Below are 21,906 nucleotides of genomic sequence, written 5' to 3'. Positions count from 1 at the left end.
ATGCGGGGGTTAGGAAGGCAAAACAGCAAACCAGTTGGCCAACACACAGATTCAAAACTGACTTAGAGATTTGTCACAAGCAATCTCTTAGCAAAAACGGGTTACAGCCAACAAACAGTTAGAAATAATTTCATTTGTAAAACAACAGAGCATCCCAAAGCATCAACAACAGAGTAAAATAAACTACGCAATAGGTTTGGACTTCAACAGGACAATGAAAGATTTGGTAAATCGATATGTAGTTGTTTCTTTACGTTAAAGAATGCTCCTTAGTAACTCATTAAATAGCTCCTTGGCATTACGATACGTGATTTATATGGTAAGCAACTAACATAAATGTATGGGAAGGGGCTTGGTGAGGATACAGTACACTCAACAGGTAACTCAAAAGAAAATACACAAATAGAGGCTAATATAAATTTTATCATTCTTGATCAATAAATAATATTTGATGTATCATCCTTCAGCGAGCCACAAAGTGAAGACTGTAAGATCTATTTAGCATCTAAGCATAAAGAAATTAAAGACTTCTAAAGAATTCAGTCACTTATAATTTTAGGAATTAGAGTACATTAAACCAATTACTTGACAAATGCATACATTTTCAATTAGTATGTTATTCGAAAATTGACTTAATTTATTAATGAAAGAACCAGAGATTCGTCATCTCTTCTAGAAGATTCTGAAAAACTGGTTCTCAGTTTCCAGATGCGCCACTGGAACAGCTTTCCAGTTTCAGCTTCATCTGCTGAGGCAGGCACCTCGGGAGCTGCTGTGCAGGTGCACGGTCGCTTCATGCACACCACGCTTTCACAGAACTAAACAACTCCTCAGGCAGAGACAAGAAAAATCCACCGGAAGAAATTCTGTTCAGGCTCAGTGTGAGCAAGTCCTACCCAGACTGTTTTTTCACCAACTACACTGCATTAAGGCTGTTCCATGTGTATCTTGTGTCACCATGTATTTTGAAATACGTAAAACTGCACGGTCCCAAGTCAGCTGCTATTTTACTTTTCATTTGTTTCAAATGTTTCACAACTTAAGTCTGTGACATTATAAGCCTTTCCAAAAGACTTAAATTAGCATTAAAATACTACTTTCAATTTAAAGGGCAAAATATCTGGAAAATTAAGGTCACCATGTTAGAGAGGCTAATGGAGTATGGATTTCTGCTTGAAGTATTTCATCCAGTAACTTCAGCAATCTTTAAATCTGTCTCTCCTGAATATAATACGTTTTAAAGCTTTGAATGAATTTTCAGAATACGTTTCATATCTCTCATAAGAACTTTAGAAAAAAAGATGCAGCAGAGAGAAATAGATTAGTCCCCATAGTAATGGAATTCTTACCCTACAGAGCCCTTAAGACAAAAGATGAATAGGATTATCACTAAAGAAAGAAAAATAAAGTGACTTGGGTTTCTTTGTGAGAATTTGTTCTTGATCAAAATACCAAGAAGTAGTAGGGTCTTGGATTGAAGGTGTCACAATGGCACAGAGTCATGATTAGATTAATTTTTATTTATTTTTTTTCTTATGATGGAAGTTTTTTATTCTGCTGTGACTAAGGCAAACATGGACTGTGCCGCTTGGCTTTACAAAATCTGAGTCACTTTTTGAACGAGAAAACTCCCTGGAAATACTGACAGACCAAATCACAGGGAAAGCATGCAAATTTCAGACAGAAAAACAACACAAAATACATTTCACATGTAAACTGAAACTCTGTCATTATAAAAATTAAAAGAAAAATAAGAAATTAGAAGGGAGAGTTGGAGCGAGGGATATAGAGATGGCAAACTGGTATCATTGTGTTCTTAAGACTGTGTGCATAAAACAAATGAAATCTGTTCCCTGAACCCAGCATGGCAGTCTAATGACTAAAGTCCTCGCCTTGAACACACTGGGATCCCATATGGGCACTGGTTCTAATCCCGGCAGCCCCACTTCCCATCCAGCTTCTTGCCTGTGGCCTGGGAAGGCAGTTGAGGACAGCCCAAAGCCTTGGAACCCTGTACCTGCGTGGGAGACCTGGAAGAGGCTCCTGTCTCCTGGCTTCAGATCAGCGCAGCTCCAGCCACTGTGGCCACTTGGGGAGTGAATCAACAGACAGAAGATCTTCCTGTCTGTCTCTCCTCTCTTTCTATCTGACTTTCCAATTTAAAAAGTAGATAAATCTTTTTTAAAAATCTGTTCCCTTTGTGTAGATATGAAATACTTTTAAAATGTTTTGTCATGTAAAATAGTAGTCCTCGGACAGAGGCGATGTCTTCTCCCAGCAGACAGATAGCAATGACTAGGGACATTTTTAGTTCTTACAACAGGACAAGTACAACTGGCATCCACAGAACAGAAGCCAAGGGCGCTGCTACACATTTCATAGAACTGCCCAGCCCAGGACATCCCCAGCAAAGAATTATCCAACCCAAAATGTCAACAGTGCCAAGGTTGAGAAATCCTGATCAAAATTAATACCAAGCACTTGAACAATAAATGGATATTTTCTGAATGAATGAATTTTAATAAATGAAAAAGAATGAGTTTCCACATTTCACACCTTAGCAGTCCCATCAGTTTGATTCTGCCTAATACAGACTGTTTTCTGTTCTTAGGGTCTGTATCTATTCATTCATCAGAATCCCCTACAGTGTCAAAAATGGCCAGGCAGATAAAAACACACAAGTTCACTGGAGATGTTGCCGTACCAGCTGGCTTCAAGGACTCCAAAGAGGGACACTAGAGTCCATGTAATTGACATTCACATTAGAAGAGGAGCAGGCATTTAGTCTAACAGTTAAGAACCCCATGTCCCACCTAATACACAGCTCAAGCTCCCAACTCCAGCTTTCTGACAATACCAACCTAGGAGACTGTGATGGTGGTTTAAGTAACTGGATTTCTCCAACCCATGTGAAGGAAGTGGATCATGCTCCCAGCTCCCAGCTTTATCCTTACTCACTCCTAACCAAGGGAATTTGTGGAGTGCACCAGGACATGGAAACACTCCCTCTCTATCTCTCTCCCTCTCTCTATCTCTCTGTACCTCTCAAAGAAATAAAAATATTTTAAAAAGTCAGCAGATGAAAGTATTTCAAATACCTTCACTCTCCAGGAGCTCAAAAAGGGTTTTTCTTTAACTATGGAAATTAAAACACTATTGTTTTATTTGGTCACATCTGATGAAAAATCAATCTCTCTGGTGTTTACATGTTAAAACCAAATAATTATAAAATTATAACACTCTTTATAAAATACTTATTATGTGAGACCAGCATTGTGAAGGGCAGTTGGTCAGCTGCCACCTACAACAATGAGTTTTAACTGTTCCACTTCCAGATCTAGCATCATTCTAACATGCCTGGGCAGGCAGTGCAAGTTGGGCTCCTGCATCCACTTGGGAGACCTGAGCAAAGCTCCTGGATGCTGGCTTCAGTCTGGCCACAGCCTGGGCACTGCAGCTGTTTGTGGAATGAACTAGCAAACAGCACATCCCTGACTCTTGTTCTCTTCCTCCTGCGCACGTGTACTCTCTCTAGTTGTGTGTGTGTGTGTGTGTGTGTCTCCCTCTCTCTTCTTTAAGAAAAACGAAACATAATGTGAACAAGGAAAACAGAAACAGCCAAAAGGCCCATATGGTCTTTCTGAATAATGATTCACAACTTCCAGTTCAAAATGACCTTAAAGCAGTTGTTAAAAACTCTGATGCTCCAAATCTAATCCAATATGAAAACTTCCCCCAGAGTGAAAATCTATGTTTACATTTTTTTAATTCTAGATCTACATTATCCTTAACTGTGGCCTAGACCTAAAGATTTATTTAGTAACAGGTATCTAAAATGATGACTGTCTTTTAAAATTAAGGATAATTTATTTCTTTGTAGGTTTTCTTTACAGTTTTTTAATTCTTCAATTGTTTTATTAGATAGATAAAAATTTTTGTAAGGAAAGTCAATGACCTGTTTAAACTTTTCAAATCCCATGACTCACATATATTCATTGATTTATACAGAATCATACATTATTTCAGGGTTAAAGTTTCAGAACAATAGAATCAATCTAAAGCCTGAAATTAGTAAGCTATTTCCCTGTAAATAACTCACCATTTTATATAAGAGAGGAAAAGTAAATATAACTGAAAGTGACTTTTAAAGAAGCACTTCTAGCCAAGACAATACTGTTAAATCTAGTACTAAATCAATAACAAGCATTTACACATTGTTTTGCCATTACGCTTTGTTTTTGTTGTTCTTGAAAATGAATTTAAGAAGTGAGTCATTGCCCCATGTATTTCAATATCACCTGGGGATAATGTTATTCCATTAAGAAACACCCTGAGAACTTCGTCAGTTAAAACCATAGCCTAGTCCCACCTACCCCCACCCCGACGAGCAGTCTAAAAGCTATTCAGATGTTTATTCAGTCAGAAGTAAAGGGCACAACTTCTCAAAATAAAATGGTTTTTAATAAAACCTGTAGGTAGGAAGTTGTCTATCAGAAGCAAAAGTTCAAATGTACCAGTGAATAAGGAAATTCTATTTGGGATTATTCCAAACTTATCTGAAGCCACATGCACTTGGAAAACCCCAAACAATCAAACTAAATACATTACCTAGACATGCTTTCAAATCTGTTTCTCCCCAGTGGATATCAGCACCCAGGAAGAGTGTTTATTTGTTCTTTTCAATCTTTTTTACAGCTAAATGAGCATGCAAACCTTCAAAAGAGAGGCAAAAATGGAAATGACAGCATCATTTATGAATCTAAAATAATCTCTGTGAGTCAATGCCACTGAAATGGACAAAAAATTTTGAACAGTGCAATAAAACAGTATCCCTTTGTTAAGAAAACATGAACTCAACATTACTAACGTTACAAGATTTACATATATTATCAGTCCCTTCATGTATCTGTTTAAAGATGACTACTTTTTAAAGGCAACCTAACTGCCCTCAATTAGCTTACAAACTCCTTCAACAAAGTTTTATGGAGAGCTACTACATGAAAGGGGCTATGCTGGGCATAATGAGAAGTAAAGACTCATCTACACAGGCTTTGACCTCAAGAAGCTTACCACTCGAATTATGAAGATAAAATGTGTATAGAAATAACTTCAAAATAAGAAGGGAGACAAATAATGCAATCTTGGGGGGGAGAACCATCAAAGTTGGAGGCATTACATTCAGCATCCAACAAATACTGTAAAGATATTGTAACTAAAACAACGTGGTCCTGGCATTAAAAAAAAAAAAAAGACACACTAACCAATAAAATAAATGCAAGCATTTACAGTCACCTCATTTTCAACAGCAGTGCTGACAACATACAATAAATAAAGAACAGCAGACCGGGAGCAGTAGCCTAGTGTCTAAAGTCCTTGCCTTGCATGCGCCAGGATCCCATATGGGCACCCGATCACGTCTCCAGCAGCCCTGCTTCCCATCCAGCTCCCTGCTTGTGGCCTGGGAAAGCAGCAGAGGACCCTGTACCCATGTGGGAGACCCGGAACAGGCTCCTGGCTCCTGGCTTCGGATTGGCTCAGCTCTGGCCATTGTGACTGCTTGGGGAGTGAATTATCGTCCTCTCTGTCTTTCCTCCTTTCTGTATATTTGACTTTCCAATAAAAATAAACAAATCCTTAACAAAAGAGAAAGAAAGAACAGCTTACATAAATGGTGTTGGAAAAACAGGTTATTTATATTCAGAACAAAATTAAACTGTATACTTATCCCACACAATAACCGAAAAACCACTGAAAATGAAGTTAGCCTCTGTGAGATGCAAGCATTCAAACAACTTCATAGGAAGAAAACAAATAACCCAATAAAAAAGGAACAAAGGCCTTAAACAGACACTTCTTGAAAAAAAAAAAGACATACAAATGCCATCGGGTACACGAAGAACACCCATCAGTAATCATCAGGGAAATGCAAATTAAAACTAGAGTGAGGGTTCCCGTGCGATAGCCTAGTGACTAAATACTATCCTTCCATCTGCCAGGATCCCATATGGGTTCCAGTTCATGTCCTGGCAGCTCCACTGCCCATCCAGCTCCCTGCTGTGGCCTAGGAAAGCAGTCGAGGACAGCCCTAAGCCTTGGGACCCTGCACCCGCGTGGGAGACCTGGAAGAAGTTCTCGGCTTCTAGCTTCAATCAGCTCAGTTCTGGCCACTGTGGTCATTTGGGGAGTGAACCAGTGGATGGAAGATCTTTGTCTCTGTCTCTCCTCTCTGTAAATCTGCCTTTCTAATAAAAAATAAATTAGTAAACTAGAAAAAAACTACAGTGAACTTTCACCTCACACCTGCAAGAACAGCTTTCACCAAAAAGACAAAACTGCTGACGAAGAAGTAGAGAAAGGGAACCCTTGCATATTGTTGGTGGGAATATAAATTAGGACAGATATTAGAAAATAATATAGCGGTTTCTTGAAAACCTAAAGATGGAACTAACATACAATCTAGCACTCCACTCCTGGAAATTGAAATCAATATGTCAAAAAGACAGCTAAACTTCCGTGTTCACTGCATCATTATTCACAATAGCCAAGATTCAGGAACAACCTCAGTGCTCAGTAGCAGATGAATGGAAAAAAAATGTGGTATCCAGATGGATCTCAGCTTACTATAGTTGTACTCATGATATTTCAACTTTACAATGTGCGAAAATGCTTCACGTTCAGTAGAAAATGTACATTGAATTTTGGCCTCTTCTCAGGCTCATAAGACATGGTATTATACTCGCTCCATATTCTGGGCAGCAGGACACAGCTCCCTGTTCACACACCCAACAGGTACAACAACGTCTACAGTCTACCATGTTGCCAGCATTTTATGTAAATATTCAATAAATTACATGAGACATTCTATTTTCTTTTTTCTTTAAAGGCTTTGAATTAGATTACTTTGTTCAACTCTATGTTAATGTGTTCTGAGCACATTTAGATGAGCTCAGATAAGGTGTGACATTAAGCAGGTTAGGAGTATTAAAGGTTTTTTGCCTTAATTTATGCTCAATGTATCAGGACATAACCCCATCATACGTCCAGGTGTATTCACATATTTACAATGAAATACTGCTTATTCTTTTAGAGAAAGAAACCCTGCCATTTTCAACAGAGTGCATAAGCAAAGAAGACATTATACTAAGCTTATTTTGAAATGAACAGGCACAGAAAAGCAAACACTGTATGATCACACTTAACACATATAATCTCAACCCTGTGGAAATAATCATGGTTACCAGGGACCAAATGGTGAGAGAAGAGGGGTGTTAGTCAAAGGGTATGAAGTTTTACTTAGGAAGATTGAGTTTTGATATCTGTTTACAGCAAAGTATCTATAATAAATTTTAATGTATACTTTAAAAAAAACTGAGTAAATTTCAACTGTCTCACTGCAAAAAAAAAATTATAGGCGGAGTGACAGATGTCAATTAGCTGTCTAATCATTTCACACTGTATACATGGATCAAGGCAGAACACTATATATCTCATAATGCATAAATTCTTTGTTGATTAAAAACATCAATTTGAAAAAAATAACAAACAAAAAATATCTAAAGAACAGTGAAAATAAAGTGTCAAAGGAAATGGGAAGAAAAAAGTAACTTCCAGCTGAGGAGATGAGGGAAGAAACAGACTACATGGTCACGTTCAGGATGGGCCTGGAACACACCTGCAATTTGGACCTTCTCAGAGGTATACACTTTTAAAGGCAAAAACGCAAGGTGAGTACAAGCGAACACAGCAGAAAGCACCCACGCTCGTCCACAGGGTCTGCCGGCTGCCAGAGTGCACTGCAGACAGAATCAGAGAACGTTGGAGTAGAGCCTGTTTAGGAGGGCCAGATCATAGGGGGAGAAGTTTGGATTTTATTGGGTAATTGGGGAGCTGGTAAAGATTTCTGAGCAGAAAAAGAGATCATCAAAGTTGTGCTTTAAAAAGATCAATCTAGCAGTAATTGAAGCAACTGAACATCAATCAAGCTCAGATGATATAGCACAGTGAATATAATATAAGCCTGCAGGAATTCAGGAATTCATTTATAAAAACGTAATTTATATGCATCTTTTCAGTAACACAGCTCTATAAACTGTCTTGCTCATAGACTAGTACCTAATTACATAAGCATCTAAAAAGGTCATAAGTACTATAAAATGATATCACAGAACCCCTTGCCTCTGCCTGGAACTCCTTCCAACCCTTTCCCCTTCTGATAAATTCCTTCTTTGGATCTGTTTCAATGCCACTTCCTCAGAAAGGCCTTTTAAAACAGCTAACCCAAATTGATCTCCTCCAGTTTTCTCTTTCAATTTTGTACTTTTTCTTCATAACACTTATACAACCTCCCCACACACACCACTGTGAGAGAAAGGACTATAGTTTCACTTGCTGTTACATTTTCCAGAGCCTAACACAGTACCACACAAAGTAGGCACTTAACAAATACTTGTTCTATGAATAATGAATCAGAATCATAGACTTTTAAGGCGCGCCCCCAATGCACTCTTTGAAAAATGTACAAGTAACTAAAATACTTTCTACTTAAAAAAAAAGTGCAAAGAAGTCAAACTTCAACTTAAAGCTGAATTCCTGTGCTAGAATCAGAATATTCATATTTACACAACGAAAATATTAAATATTCCAGTAAAAATATACATTCTTGTCTCATATTTTTACTAATTTATAACACAACTACTAGGTGGACTGCTATGAGCAGAATCTGAGTATCCTAAGTCAGATTGAGGAAAGCGATATAAACTGGATACAACTCCTTAATCCATGCATACTGTGTCAGAACTTCAAAAGACTTAACTTTAACTCAGATCATTGCTAGTGTAGAAAAAAAGCCCTCAGAGACAGCTAGGCTTTTTCAAACAATCCATTGGCAAAGAGTAAAATCCTGGGTCTTCAATCACATGCCATTTACATTTATATATTTCAATTTCACAAAAAAGCAAGGACTTCTTCATATGTTAATAAACATGCAGAAGATGCACAGTGCAGTAAGTTTTGAGTCACAGAAGTTTCGAGAAATTCAAAGGAATTTGACACAAGGCACTTGGAACTTTATTCCCAGTTATAGTCCTCCACAAAATTCTAGCTTAGAAAATGACCTAATTCACTAGCACCCATGAACTAGGAAAGCCTAGTCAACCACCAAGAAGGAACTACAGAAACTAGTATAAAATCGGAAATGCTGAATTAATTTGCTTCAATACAATGCCTACAAAAGAGGTAAAATGTAATTATCATTCATTTGCAGATATTTTTGCAAATACTGAGTTCTATGAAATAGATGGACTACATAAACTTAAACTGAAAAGCTTTTGCTTTTTTAGATCAACATAGATTTGTTCAAGGAGACATACTCTTGTTATAAACAGATACCTACAGCCCTATAAACATCACTACACTATGTCCACATCACATGATATAAAACATAGAACAAATAGATAGATACATACATAGATAGATATGGGAGAAATACCTATGGCATGTATGTAAACACACATGTGCACACACACAGAACCTAATAAAACAGCAGTGTGATTTTTCATGTATTAGATCATTAGGAAACAAACACATTTATGTTCAAATTGTTTCCTAATACATCAACAATGTCAATGTAAGTGTTAATAGCGGAAATGCCCACAGGAATACAGGGATCTGAACAGCTAATGTCAACAGAATAGGGCAATCATTTCTCATTGCTCAAATGTCTTGAGCACAAGATTTTGAAGAATCACAGACTCTCTAATATAAAAAAGCCATAATTTCTAAATAAACCACATGGCCAAACTCCAGAAAATGCTGGGGAAAGGGGTCTGCTTGACTACACAGAAGTACATCACTCTTGATAAAGTCACTGCCCTTATAACCATATAACAGTGACATAACATCATGGGCAGATACAGCATTTCTAGTTTTCTCTTAGAAGGCAGATCTTATTTTCCTGTCATCCACATTATCATTAATATCATTTCTCACACATCCCAACACCTTCAGCAACCATCAGATCAACAACCCAAGCATAAAGCCAACAAAATGCCAGACCTGGATGCACACCACTTAGCAACAGCAGTGTTTCCCTACCCTTGATGCTACTTTCCAGTTTGGTACCCAACAGTCTGCAATAAAAAAAACTGTTCGCTAACAGACTCATTTCTTCTGGTTTAATTAGGACAACCGAACCTCTATCTCAAAACTGAACTTTCATTTATAGCATCTGTCAAGTATTACATGTCTTACTGGCTGATAAGCAGTAAAAGCTCTCGTAAAAGTACTTCATATAAAGTGAAATTCTACTAAATTTTGAATAAATGTTAGTTGAACTTACCTGAACTGCAGTATCTTTCACTCAAAATAATTTTATTTCCCAGTTATTAAACTCAATTTTAAAAGATTTATTTATTTTTATGGGAAAGGCAGATATACAGAGAAGGAGAGACAGACAGAGAGATCTTCTATCATCTATTCACTCCCCAGGTGACCTCGAGGGCCAGAACTGAGCTGATCCGAAGCCAGGAGCCAAGAGCTTCTTCTGGGTCTCCCATGTGGGTGCAGGGAGGCTTTGGTCTGTCCTCTGTTACTTTCCCAGGCCACAAGCAGGGAGCTGGACGGGAAAGGAGCAGCTGGGACACAAACTATCACACTGAGCCCTTAAATTCCATTTTGAAAAGAATATAGTAACCACCAATTGAAATATTCCTGTTGGTTTCAATTACTATAAAATTTAAAAAGAATTGCTAAAATAAAAATTCAAAGAGCTTCAAGGGTATAAAATGAAAAATTCACAGCATCTCCAGTCCCTACCTCAGGGTCAAATACTTTCAATCTATTTTGTATAACATTCTAGAAATCTTCTATGCACATGCAGAAGTATAAATACATTTATTATTCTAGTAAGTAAGATCATACTATACCCATTCTCATGTAAATTACTTTCCCCCGATCATTTTTCCATTATTCATTTAGAGCTGTTGTTCAATAGCCATACAGGATCAGTTCCATGATCCCCTATAAATGTCAAACTCTGAGGCTGCTCAAGTCCCTTATTCAAAAATGGTACAGTGCTTGTGCGTAATCTATAATACAACCTCTTGAGTACTCTGAATCGGCTCTAGATAACTTGCAATATCTAAAATTATATAAACACTATATAAATGCATTTCTTAGGGTATTGTTTCAAGTACAACAAAAAAACAAGCCTACATATTCAGTACAGGCAATTCTTTTTCTCAAATATTTCCCACTGATAGTTGACTGAATCTATGGAAACAGAATTCAAGACTATAAAGGCAAACTGCATATGAGAATATTTCAAAATACCTGTCAAATAATTGAATTAAAATGTTTATTCTGGTGTAAACATTTTTTGAGATTTATGTGCTTTTCTCATGATAAAATTTTTTGCTCTTAAATACCCTTGATATAATTTCATAATTTTGTACCAAAGTATTTATTTTTTAATTATACTCTTTCCATAAATATTACACAGTAGCCTCATATATTTATACATCTTTTGTTTTCATGGGTACAGAATGTTATATTTAAGCACTCGAAATTATTTAGCAAATTCATACCCATAATCAAGATATTTCCAATTTATTTCTATTATAAAGCTACAAGAAACATCAGTTAAAGAAGAGCATATTCTTTTTTAATAAAATACTGATTTTTTAAATTTTTATTGGAAAGTCTGATATACAGAGAGGAGAGACAGAGAAGAAGATCTTCCGTCCAATAATTCACTCCCACAACAGCCAGGGCTGTGCCCTGTGCTGATCCAAAACCAGCAGCCAGGAGCCTCTTAACAGGTCTCCCACGCGGGTACAGGGTCCCAAGGCTTTGGGCCGTCCTCGACTGCTTTCCCAGGCCACAAGCAGGGAGCTGGATGGGAAGTGGAGCTGCTGGGATTAGAATCGGCGCCCACATGGGATCCTGGAGCATTCAAGGCGAGCACTTTAGCCGCTAGCCCACCGAGCTGGACCCTACAATGTTTTTAAAAGATTTTTTTTTTTTATTGATTTGAAAGGCAGAGCTAAAAAGAGCAAGAGAGGGACAAACAGAGCTCTTCAATCTGTTGGTTCACTCCCCAGCTGGCTGTAACAGTCAGGATTGGGCCAGACTAAGCCAGGAGCTTAGAACTCCATCCAGGTCTCCCATGTGGTAGCAGAGGCCCAAGCACTAAGGTCATCATCTTCCACTGCCTTCCCAGGTGCATTAGCAGGGAGCTGGATCAGAAGTGAAGCAGCCAGGACTCGAATCAACACGCAGTTCAAGCAGCTCATAAAGTGCTCATATGGGATGCTGACACTGAGGTGGTGGATGGCAGCCTCAGCATTCTACAATTATGATAAATGCCAAATTCTCGAGAAAGAATACAAGAATATGTACTTCATCACATTATTTTCCATTAGTAGATATTTTCAACCTCCCCCTCAGTCAATTTAATCAATGAAAAACAGCATCTCCTTTTTAATTCTACTGCTTTATAAGTTCTTATCTTTTAAACATTTATTGCTGTAAATTTTTGCAAATTAATTCATACTGATTTTTGCTCATTTTTTTCCTTGTTGACTTTTCAAATGATTCCATCTTCTATCAAAAATGATGCAATTATCCTTCCCCATCTGGGTGTGTGTTCACTGATTCTTATGATGTTTTCGCCTTGCAAAAGGTTTTGGATTTTATGAAGTCAAATTATTAGTTTTATCCTTAATCATCACTTAGGATAAACAACTTTAAAAGACCTTCTCTGTCCCAAATTATGAAACTATCTACCTGTTTTTTCTCTTTAAAAATGGTAATAATCACAACAATAAATGCACAGTTCTCATGGAATGGTCACTCTTAGCCAGGTATTATTCCAAGCACCTCACACACATTGTGACATTTAATTTTCACAATCCTAGTCAGTGAAGTAGCATCATTATCGCCACGTTAGAGATGCACATTCTAAAACTGTACATGAGATTCAAACTTATCTGAAATTACACAAGCTAGCAGGATCCATGAAAAGATTTCAACTCAGACTAGCAAATTCTTCAACTTCAGGCTGTATCTACCGACCTTTTTTCACTAAAATAAAAGAGTAGTTCACACACTTAAACATAGTTCTACCTCTTCTCACTTCTCCCACTTTGTGGTATAAATCCATTACTCATTAGTAACTTTAGATCATTTGCATTTCCCTCTGTTTTCACAGTTACTTAGATTTGGCTAACTCTACACTTAAATAAACTCCGTAACCAAGCCCTTCATACCTCTGCTTCTCCAGTCCTAAATAATTTCTCTTTATCATTTAGGTGATTTCATCTATTCATGAGACATTTTTTCAGGCAGAAGGTACTTCAATGTTTGAGAATCTTGTCTTTTATCTTTATACATAAACAATAGCTTAATTAGACATCAAATCTGTGGGTCACACTAACTCCCACTGGAGCTCTAGGACCTGTTCACCACCTCCTGGTTTTGGCTACTGACCATGACCTGAGGCCAGTCTGATTTTCCCCCTTTTGGGTGACTTGCTTTTTTTGCTTGGAAATGTCTATAGGATTTCTTTCCATCTTAAAGTACAACCTACTCTACTATTACATGTTTACCTGATACTAATCAACCTGTTCGAGTTTTTTATAAACTCTGTGTTTTTATTATAGTTATTGGAAAGGCACATTTTACAGAAAGAAAGAGATACAGGGAGAAAAATCTTCCACCCTCTAATTCACTTCCCAAACGGCCAGAGATGAGCCAAACTGAAGCCAGGAGCCAAGAGCTTCTTCCGGGTCTCCAGTGTGGGTGCAGGGTCCCAAGGCTTTGGGCCATCCTCTACTGCTTTCCCAGTCCACAAGCAGGGAACTGGAAGGGAAGTGGAGCAGGTGGGAAATGAACTGGCACCCATATAGCATCCGGCACATGCAAAGTGCAGATTTAGCCACTGAGCCTTTGTGCCGGGCCGACTGTGTTTTTTGATAAACCGATTACTGATTAATTCCATCTCTGAAGACTTTGTTATCCATTAAATTTTGAAATGTTTCTGTCATTTGTTCTCCCCTCTTTATCAGACATATGACACATATGTTGGATCTTCTCAGTCTCTTTATTATCTATGTTACATTAGATAAAACTTAGGTTACAAGCCTATGGTAAAAGTCTAACTTGAAATAGCTTACATAAAAGGAATTTATTAGAGGAACACTGGAATACCTCATTTAACTCAGAGACGTGAATAAAGTGCACTGGGTCTAAGGATAACTGGACCAGTGGAGTTAAACATCATCAGGAATGTCTATCTCCACTGGGACTATTCATGTGGCACGGCTCGTTGTCACAGACAGGCCCAGCTTTCTCCACAAGGCAAGAAACGTGGCTGGCAACAGGCAAAAGCCTCAAATTCCATGCATCTCACCAGCACATGGGATTATCTTGCTTTCCTTAATTTCAGGTTTTTAAAATAATGTTCCCCTTCAATTTCTTTGAGTAAATATGTGTTTTTTTTTTAAATAAGTCTTAATCCAAAATGTGTTTGGCTGCATACTCAGAGTAGAGCAGAGTAGTCAACTTTTGCTTCCTAATTTATTGGTTCCACATTTCTGTTCATTTAATTCTGGTCAACTGCTGCAATACTCACTATCACTAATTCTTTCTTCTTTGCCACTTCCTTGTAGGTAAGGAACAGAAGTAAAGAATAAAAAGTTTCTGTCCCCTTAGTTTCACCTCTCCCTATTCTGAGATAAGACACTGGCTCTGTTCCTAGCACACCTCACAAGACGGGCTTCTTGGGGTCTTCTCCCTTTCTGTGACACTTGCACTCTCTTTATAATCTAAAGAGGTGTGTACTAGCTTTGACATCCTTTGATTTCACCCACATTTTATTATACTCCACAGAAGGCAATCTATAGCTTAGAACTGAGCCATTTCTTAGTTTCATAGGATTTTTTTGCTTTTCATTCTATGTATTGACTTTAAATTGGTTCCACGATAAAGAATATTGGGCAAACATGCCAATTTTTTCCTAAATACCTTATGAATTCTTAAATGTGATAGCTACTTTTGAAATTCCCCTTTGAAAACTTATAGTTCATTCACCCACCAAATATGCATGGAATGTTAACTATATGCAAAGCATTTTGAGAAAATTGAGCCACACCCATGAAGAAGAAAGGAATACTTCCTACCTTCTCAGACCTTACATTATAGGGGGCAGACAATTTTTATAAACACATAATTACAAATATAATAGAACTATGAATGAGTAAAAGAATGGTTGTTTAAGCAGATATTAGAATATGCAAGAAGCATGGATTACAATATCTAAGTAAAAAAAAAAACCTCTGAGTTACTTCCCGTTTCAAGGAAACACAGACTCTATGGAGCTCACTTTGCAGAGAGTCACTAAGCCTCTTCCTTTAGTGACAAATTACAAAAAGTACAAGTACCCCGAGGCTGGGTATAATCAGACCTTTTTGGAGTATTCAATCTGGCAATAACCATCTTTTCTCTTGGAATGCAAAGCCTAGAAGTTTGCTGGGAGTGTCCAACGGGATTTAAATTTGAGGAGGACAGCCTCACATGGTTCTGTTCCGTCTTTCGGTGAGAGTATAAACATGGTACCAAGAGAGCACTCTCAGCAATGGCTTTCTGGGTTGGTGACCCGAGCTCCAGCCAGCCTACCAGGTCATGGCCGAAACAACCCTAGCCCAGCCTATAACCACCATGACATAAGATTATACTTAGAGGAATAATGACTATGTGCACAAACATCAATCTCCACACATATGAATATAAAAAAGACATTCCCTGGCTGGGGCAGGTCATCACAAACACAGCGGATAATGTGTCCCTTTGGGCTATACAGAACCATTCTTCACCAGCAGCAGTCTTTACCAATGAAAGCTCTATTACACTCACCAGGCTTCTAGCTCACTCTCCGAATTATACAAGGAAATGAACGAGCCCTCCTTTGGAACTCCCAGGTTCTCAGAAAACACACAAAGTGAAAGGAGACACTCAAGAGGGAGACACAATTTTCAGGCAACTAAAACATGCACACACACACACACACACAAACTGAGGTGATAATTGAAAGAAATATGACTACACTGGGACTGTCCATGAAGAATGGTGGGAGCAGAGATGTAAAGGACAATGGGCAGTCAGCTAGAGAAAGCAAAGAATGCCAAAAACCTGAGAAGGAACTTGGCAGCATGGTGAGAATCAAAGAGAACCAATATGGCTAGACCATGCAGAAGAACGATGCTACTGACAGTGAAATGGTGAGTCACAGCACATACCTGAAATAAATTCCCAGTTCCCAACTTCAGCCAGACCCAGTTCCAGCCCCAGCCCCAGCCCCAGCCCCAGCTCCAGTCCCAGCCTCAGCCTCAGCCCCAGCCCCAGCCCCAGCCCCAGCTCCAGTCCCAGCCCCAGCTCCAGCCTCAGCCCCAGCCCCAGCTCCAGCCCCAGCCCCAGCCCCAGCTCCAGTCCCAGCTCCAGCCCCAGCTCCAGCTCCAGTCCCAGCCCCAGCCCCAGCTCCAGTCCCAGCCCCAGCCCCAGCTCCAGCTCCAGCTCCAGCTCCAGCTCCAGTCCCAGCTCCAGCCTCAGCTCCAGTCCCAGCCCCAGCTCCAGCTCCAGTCCCAGCCCCAGCCCCAGCCCCAGCTCCAGCCCCAGCTCCAGCCCCAGTCCCAGCCCCAGCTCCAGCTCCAGCCCCAGCTCCAGTCCCAGCTCCAGTCCCAGCCCCAGCCTCAGCCCCAGCCCCAGCTCCTGCCTCAGCCCCAGCCCCAGCTCTTACAGGCACTGAGGAGTAAACCAGTAATTACAAGTGCACTCTCTTCTTCTCTCCCTCTCTCTCTTCCTCTCTCTCTCTCTCTCTCTCTCTCTCTTCGTGTGTGGGGTGTGTGTGTGTGTGTGTGTGTGTGTGTGTGTGTGTGGTGAGGGAGTTATGTATGACTTTGAGTTTCAAACAATAAAAACAAACACGTATAACATTTTTTAAATGTTGAGATAGGGGCCAGAGCAAAGGCTCAACAGGCTGATCCTCCGCTTCAGCCCTGACACATCCCATGTGGGTGCCAGTTCTAGTCCAGGCTGTTCCACTTCACATTCAGTTCCCTGCTTATAGACTGGGAAAGCAACAGAGGATGGCTCAAGTTCCCAGGTTCCTGGAAGAAGTTCCTTAGGCTAGGTTCTGCTCTAGCCATTGTGGCCATTTGGGGAGTGAACCAGTGGATAAAGGATTCTCTCTCTCTCTCTCCTTCTCTCTGTCTGTCTGTCTTTACTTCTCTCTATAAGTCTGACTTTCAAATAAAAATAAATCTTTAAAAACATGTTGAGATAGGGACAACCATTTGATATAGTGGCTGGGACATATAGCTTAATATTAGTGCACACCCTGGGAGGCAGCAGGACAATGTTCAAGTACCTGCATCTCTAACACACATGTGGAAGACCTGGACTGAGTTCTCAGTTCCCTGCTACAGCCATGGGCATTTGCAGAGTGAAGCAATGGATAAGAGCTAGCTAGCTTGCCTGCCTTCTTTCTTTCTTTCTTTCTTCTTGCCTGTCTTTATAAATAAAAATGAATAAGCAAGCAAACAAACTTGAATGAAAAGACGGCAAAAGCCACATTCTATAGGACCTCAAAAGCTATAATAAAAATTGGTGGCTATATCCTAAAGATAATTCATAGCACTAGACAAAGTCTAAGTAAAGTAGTGGCGTGATCATTTCAGCATTGGTAAAATATGACTTCCTCCACAGGCTGTCAGAGGCCAGAGCAAAGACTAGTAGGAAGGCTAGTTGGAAAGCTATTGGAAGAGGAATGGATGGGCATGGGTGAGTTTATAGATTTGACTATAAGGAATTTCTACTAAATAGCTTCCTTCTCTATGAAAAACCAAGTAGGAGAGAAAGACAACTTGAGGCATGGACAGATTAAACACAGGGATGAGCACATTTAATCCCAAAAGCCTTGTGGGCGAGAAATAGCCCTGCTGCCCTTACGGAATCTTGCAGAGCCTTCTCTTCTGAGAAAGGAGTTGTGGTGCCTGCGGACACAGTGTTAAATTGTACTGCTGGGTTAAGAATTCTGTATTATTTTGTCAAATAAATCAAAGTTTTCTCCAAGAGATTAAACGCTATATAAAGAGAACTTTCCATCTGCTTGCCCTTGTGCAGCACGTGATGTGCTCTTCCTAACTCTCACCTTCAAGGAACTTCAGAAGAAAAAAGTGAAGGAACTTGGGAAATACTTTCTGCATTTGGCTGTAGACAGACCCTGGCTAGGCCACAAAAAAAAAGAGGGCCTTATTAAAGCATTCTTAGCTGATGGACCTTTCACCCATTACCAGTCACTTAGGTCAAAAAACAAAAGACAAATGCTATTCCCCGGGTCTAGTGCTACCATCAACATGGAGGAAATGATGAAAGTCCTAGATTATAGGGGAAATGCAGCAACGGGTGCCTTTGGGAGAAGAAAGCTGACATCCTGTCCTCGTCCCTTCAAAAACATATCCCAAGCAGAAAGAGATCTGGGATCAAAGCTATCTTTAAAGGACTCAAAGGTCTCAGAAGCACTGCTGCCTGCAGGTGCAAAAATAAAGTGACAAAAGTATACTGACAGACCAAATTAGTGATCCCTAAACTTCCTTTTAGGTTTGCCCACTACTCTCCCTATTAAGACTCTAGAAAGTCCTTGAGAGGTCACCTCCAGGAGTGTCATTTATGAAAAACTAAGCCAACAGAGAGAACACCTAGTAAGATAATTAGTGGATTTTAGGGGGGGGGGAAGAAAAGACAACAAAGTAGTGAGGAGTACAAGACAAATTCACCACCATCTAACCAGCACCACATGGGGAATAGAGGTCTTCATTGTGATTTGTAGGCAAAGGTTAAGAAACTTCACTTTTGTAACAAAAATACACCTGCCTTCATCTCCTTAAAGTGCTAACCTCTGCTTTTGTTGTAATTAAAGTTTACCTATGGGTTAACTTGCAATTGAATACAAGCCTAGAACCATCCCTACACTGAAGGCAGCATAAAACTGGGGCAGAGATGGGCAAGTGCCTGGTGCAGGAGTCACACTGCCATCCAGCATCCCCATCCCACATCTCTCTGCTCTTGATTTCAGTCACCTGCGAATGTGCACCAAGTAAGGCAGCAAGTGACTGTTCAAGCACTTGGATCCTTGCCACCCACATGAGAGAAAGCAGAATGAGCTCCTGGTTGGCCCCATCCTGGCAAACACTTAAAAACAAACTGCCGGACTCGGAACCCTGGCCATGAAAAGACAGAGGACAGAAGTAGTCCATCAACCACCTCAGCCATATGTTGGCAGTGAAAAACTGGGCAAATGGAGACTCTGATGGACTATGTCAATCAGTGGATTCTCCAACGACCTCATCATGCTTGGAGCGGCGAGACTGGCAGCAATTCATAACTGTTGAACTATCGGGACTGCTTAAGCAAGACCCTCGGAGCATGCCCCACATCCAGGACCTGGGATGGGTGGGAGACTGGGTGGGGTTTCTCCCTTAAAATCCCCTTTTATATTACATATATGAAAGAAACAATATACTTTTAAAAATCAGCAGGTGGAAAATCTCTCTCTCTCTCTCTCTCTAGATATATCCCCACCCCTCTTTCAAATAAATAACCAAAAAATAAATACTTTTTAACATCAGGCTAAAAAGAAGCAGGTCTTGGTGTCAGGAAGCACATAGCTGGAGCCCCACTGCCCTGTGTTCCCATGTCAGTCTTAAAATTGATATGCCAGATGTTAGCACGCATGTTATTGAAAGTATCTGAGCCTCAGTCATCTTGTCTATAAAATGAGATTAGGACCTGCCTTGCAGGACACGGAAAAAGCAAGCTAATACATTCACAGCTCTTAACACATTAGCTAGCACATGATGAGTACACGAGAATGGGTTAGTCCTATGAGACATCACTGACTCTTACCTTCAAGCTCACTTACTCTTCCCTGCTGCCTGTGAAGACTTCTCTGCTCTTAGACGCAATCTGTCTACCACCCTATCTGCTTCCATATCTATCTATCTATCTATCATCTATCGGACTTGCTTGTCCCTCACTCTCCAATAACCCCTGGCTTTTACTTATTACCCACCCAGACCTACAGACCACAGGGGCTGTCCTGCCTGTGCAACTTTCCCCGCTGTCCTAGCCTCTTCTAAATGTTGCCATTCATTTCCAGTGTGACAAATCTCAAGTCAAGCCATATCGTTTCAGTTAGTTTGAAGGCTGCCTAAAAGGGTTTATTTAACCTACAGAAGCCACAACCATTACTTAACATACCACTAACACCATTGGTCAACTGATAAATTACTCTCTATTGAGGACCACGTCAGACTCTCCAAATAACTATATTCAAGCCCTTTGCATTATCACATTCTTCTTTTGCAAGCACATAAGTTACCTTAGAATGTTTCTAAACAGAGTATCTAGGTTTCTACATCTTAACTCCCTACCTTGCTATCTAAAACTTAAGAGCTGAGATATAAAAGTGTCTGGACTACTTTTTAAAACTATTTATTTTATTTTTATTTGAGAAGCAGAGTTACAGAAACAAAAAGAGACAGAGAGAAAGATCTCCCATCTGGTGGTTCACTCCCCAAATCGCCACAACAGCCAGAGCTGAGCCGATCTGACGCCAGCAGCCAGCAGCCTCCCCAGAGTTTCCCACATGGATGCGGGGGCCCAAGGACTTGATTTTCTTCTGCTGCTTTGCCAGGCACATTAATTAACAGGAAGCTGCATCAGAGGTGGAGCAGCCAAGTCTTGAATTGCTCATATGGGTTGCTGGTATCACAGGTGGTAGCTTTACTCACTAAGCCACCGTAGTGGCACCTGAGCTAATTAAAAAAAAAGCCTTAGGTCCATATTGTCTTTTTTTTTTTTTCCATAATGCAAAGTTAGATATACAGCGAGGGGGAGAGACAGAGAGCAAGATCTTTCATCAGATGGTTCACTCGCCAAGCGGCCGCAATGGCTGGAGCTGAGCCAATCTGAAGCCAGGATCCAGGAGCTTCTTCTGGGTCTCCCAGGCAGGTGCAGGGTCCCAAAGCTTTGGGCCGTCCTCCACTGCTTTCCCAGGGAACAAGCAGGGAGTTGGATGGGAAGCGGGGCTGCCGGGATTAGAACTGGCGCCCATATGGGATCCCGGGCATGCAAACCGAGGACTTTAACCACTATGCTATCACGCCGGGCCCCCATATTGTCTTAAATTTATCAGAATATCATGGGTTTTAACTGTGGTGGGTTAAGCTTCCACCTGAGACATAGGTGACCCTTATAAGAGTGCTGTTCTGCTTCTGATCCAGCTCCCTGCTAATGCACCTGGGAAAGCAGCGAGTGTCCAAGTGCTTGGACCCTGCCACCTACATGGAATTCTGGACTCCTGGCTTCAGACTGGTCCAGTTGTGGCCATCTGGGGAGTGAAATAGCAAATAGAGTGCTTTCTCTCTCTCTCTCTCTCTCTCTGTGCCACTTCGCCTTTCAAATAAAATCTTACAAAAAATTATCAGCATATCTCATACTAAACACTAACTTGCTTCCCCATTTCATTATTTTCTGGGTATATTCTAAATCCTTGATTAATTTATGAATCCTGAAAAGGGGGATGTGGAGTACTACTGATCCAATGGTTCAATGTTTAATATATGGTTAATTTAAAGACAATAAATAAGGATCAAGGTCATTAGCTTTCTTCCTTGGCAGGTATCATGCCACAGGATATCTTGATTAAATTCTGCAAAGACAATCTGACTTAATAGTGGGTCACATAATTGTCATATATATTTTTACTAGTACAAAGATGAAAGTCTATGTCCCTAACTCAAAAATTATTCTGGTATCCAAGTATCTTTCGTAGCACACTTTAATTTCATATAA

At 40.0% G+C, this 21,906-nt stretch overlaps 1 protein-coding gene across 2 annotated transcripts in view; it reads right to left on the bottom strand.

The window, feature by feature from the left end:
- Window positions 1-21,906, bottom strand: part of STK33 (serine/threonine kinase 33) — a 160,517-nt gene that overhangs the window by 123,570 nt on the left and 15,041 nt on the right. The window contains exon 1 of one of the 2 annotated variants that reach the window (XM_058663427.1): window positions 4,609-4,714. The exons of the other annotated variant lie outside the window; for it this stretch is intronic. The gene's annotated coding sequence lies outside the window, so the exon portion shown is untranslated. Of the gene's footprint in view, window positions 1-4,608; window positions 4,715-21,906 lie in introns of those variants that run through there. 2 annotated transcript variants of the gene reach the window in all.

The sequence above is a fragment of the Ochotona princeps genome, chromosome 4 (genome assembly GCF_030435755.1).
Source record: "Ochotona princeps isolate mOchPri1 chromosome 4, mOchPri1.hap1, whole genome shotgun sequence".
Taxonomy (NCBI): domain Eukaryota; kingdom Metazoa; phylum Chordata; class Mammalia; order Lagomorpha; family Ochotonidae; genus Ochotona; species Ochotona princeps.
This window is presented reverse-complemented; position numbering and strand designations above follow the sequence as displayed.